The sequence below is a fragment of the Ursus americanus genome, chromosome 6 (assembly GCF_024610735.1).
Source record: "Ursus americanus isolate L20-20 chromosome 6, mUrsAme1.1.p, whole genome shotgun sequence".
Taxonomy (NCBI): domain Eukaryota; kingdom Metazoa; phylum Chordata; class Mammalia; order Carnivora; family Ursidae; genus Ursus; species Ursus americanus.
In genome coordinates this window covers 65912462-65915552 of record NC_142132.1, presented here as the reverse complement: position 1 = coordinate 65915552, position 3091 = coordinate 65912462, and the positions used below count along the sequence as shown (strand labels likewise).

At 45.3% G+C, this 3091-nt stretch overlaps 1 non-coding gene across 1 annotated transcript; it reads left to right on the top strand.

The window, feature by feature from the left end:
- Positions 1–2527: 2527 nt before the first annotated feature.
- LOC123783158 (U6 spliceosomal RNA) lies at positions 2528–2631 on the top strand. Its single transcript, XR_006777140.2, has one exon. It is a non-coding gene; the product is annotated as a U6 spliceosomal RNA (small nuclear RNA).
- Positions 2632–3091: the final 460 nt, after the last annotated feature.

The window sequence follows — 3091 nt, the reverse complement described above, 5'->3', positions numbered from 1 at the left end:
TCCAGCCCCCAACTGCCTGATGTTTTTGAATATCTAGAGCTAAAACCACACTAAACTGAAGAAGTGTAATTTCTGGTCATAGGGGATCAGGAACATTTTCTCTCTTTACTCCTTTCCCACTTTTCTCAAAGCATGGGCATCCCCTATATGTGCCAGGGAGATGTCTCAAGTGCCCAAGGCTATCTGGCTCAGTGAAGTTCCTGTTGGCACATTCCTGGGTGGAAACCAGTTTGTTCCACATGCAACCTTTGTGGAAAGTGACTGCCATGCTGGCAGGGCTCCCCTGTTTTGGGGACCCCGTGGAACTTTACATGGACAGTGCTGAGCCTATGTTCTTGGAAAAGTGGTCTTCACTCCGTTTGAGGAGACCTCGGGCACCTGACCCTCGTCCTGCCTCGTCCCTGCCTTCTTTGGATGCTCCCTGATGCCTTGTCACTGACTAGGTGAACTCCAGCCCTTCTGCAGCACATTGCCTGGGACAGACACCATTTGAAGCCAATCTACTGTTTTCTGAGCAGCAGCTTTGTGCCAGGGACTCATGTGCATGCCCTTCTCTAATCCTGACAACCACTCCACCAGGGAGACATTGGTAGGCTCACTTTACAGTGTGGAAGCTGAAGCTCACACTGCCATATGGACTCACTCAAGGTCACACGGCCTCTGGGACTGGAGACCAGCTCAACTGGCCCAATGTCCTATCACACTGCACTGCACACAGGGCCCTGGCCAGCATAGGCCTGGGTGTGGCAGCAGGCTGCAGAGTTAATGCACAGTGAAATATGGGACGTGTGTAGGTGGGAGTGGTTGGATTGACAGTCCAGAAAATACTGCCAGAGCCACACTCAGACTTATAGCTCCTTTCTTTCCTTTCTGTTTTAAAAATCTGTGTCCTGTGGCCAACAGACCTCACCCCTAGAATCAGTGCAATTGGGAAGTTTTTCTGCTCCCGTCTTTCTGTTTCCATGGATAAAGTGGAAGTGATAAAAATAATAGCGGTACTCTGAAAAATATGGAGCATTAATGTCCAGAAAATATTTACAGCTTTGGAAAGTCTATTAACCGAAGGGCTTTTTATGCCAATGAAATTAAAATGCACAAAAGCCACGATTTCAGAAGTGTACAATTTCAGAAGTGAATTGTAGGAGAGAAAACCAGCAACAGAGTTCAACCAGAGCTTCACCGAGCCTCTCACTATGGGAGAAAAGCCTGGATTCCACAGATTTCATCCCTGTAAACTTTGGTGAGTGAGTGACAAGTCCTTCAGCCAGTAAGATTCCATATTGGGAGCATGACATCATGGAGGCAAAGGCTCATTGGTTGTCTGGCCTCTGAGATCCAACCCCAGGCTGCCGGCATGTGTAAAAACTGCTTTTTGTCGGAATGATGCTTTATCCAGCTTCTAGCAACCATCTGTTTCAGAAGGCGCATGCGTGGTTTCCCTTGTACCCAGATGAGGGATACTGCGTGTATTTGCACTGTTAGCGCTGCTGATAAGGCCTGCTGATGAACACTACAGCTCATGAGACCTGTAGTTGGGTTTCCCTGAGAATCCTGTTCCACCCATCGTGGTCTTTCTAGTGTCACCACAGGACAGATAGGTTCTATTGGATCAGGAACTGGGAAAGACAATTTTAACAGTTGGCTCATTTGCTTAGTGACTGGAGGTGCAGGTATATATTAGGCCCCCAAAGCAGATGGGGTCCAGACTCCTGCGGTTTGAAGGTTCTTTTTCTCCCCAGGGGATGTTGTAGTGGTACCTCTCCTTGGCCTAACAGAGATGAGAAGAGCCCTATAGATTCTACACATAGGAGGATGGGATGGGGCATCTGTTCTCATGGGAAATTCAAATTCCTGCTCCAGGAAAGCATTTCCAGCTGGGAACGGAATCATGTGTCTGGCAAGGGTCTTGTTAGAACTGGGAAGAAGGGTGACGTATGTTTGTCTTGTCATTATTTTCACATATTTGAAGTCGTATGGTAATAAACCTTGCAGAGAGAGAGAGAACCCCAAGGCTGCAGAGGGGCTTTCTTTTCCCCTTGCATTGTGGTATGAGGGAGAGACCACCGGTTCTGAAGTCAGAAGAGCTGAATACAAATACTGGTTCCAAAGTTATCAGATGTATGACTTTGGGCAAGTCTCCAGGCCTCCTAGGGCCTTGACTTTCTCAGATATAGCAAACTGTTGATAAAAACACATTTCTTACATGGCTGATATGAGAACAAAATTAAGTAATTTGAGTCTATGCCCTTAACCACTAAAGGAGGGATATGGTGTCAGGCCAAAAGCCCTCCTGGGAGATATGGTTTTATATTCTTCTGGTTTTAAATACCATAACTAAGATCACGGGGTGGTTGTCAGAGAATTGTAAATATGGATTGCTATAACTCAAGGGTTGCCTGGATATAATTGTGAAATAGTTTGGCACCAACTCTCAGTAAAATTGCAGTTCAGAGCGGAGGAGTTAAATTGTTTTAGCAATGGCAGGTGACCGCTGTAACAAATGTCTTCGAATAAAAGCTTAGTTACAGTGCTCTCTTCAGTAGCACATATACTAAAATTGGAACGATACAGAGATTAGCATGGCCCCTGCACATGGATGACATGCAAATTCATGAAACTTAGGGAGAGGTAGGGAAAAAGAGGATAAGATGAAATCAGAGAGGGAAACAAATCATAAGAGACTCTTAACTCTAGGAAACAAACTGAGGCTTGCTGGAGGGGAGGTGGTGGGGGGATGGGATAACTGGGTGATGAGCACAAAGGAGGGTACTTAATGTAATGAGCACTGGGTATTATATGCAGCTGATGAATCACTAAACTCTACCTCTGAAACTAATAATATGCTATATGTTAATTAATTGATTTTAAATAAAATTTTTTTAAAAAGAAAAAAACTTATTTCTATCTTACTTGGTAGTCCAGTGTGTGTGTGAATGTGTGCATGTGTGCACATGCACGTGCACGGTTCTTGCAGGGACCCAGGCTGCTTCCTTCTAGATTTGCAATTACCTGGGCCTTTGAGTCAATCAGTGGATACACTGCATATGGACAGCTAGAGAGGAAATAGAGAGAGTGCAAGAAGAATGACTCA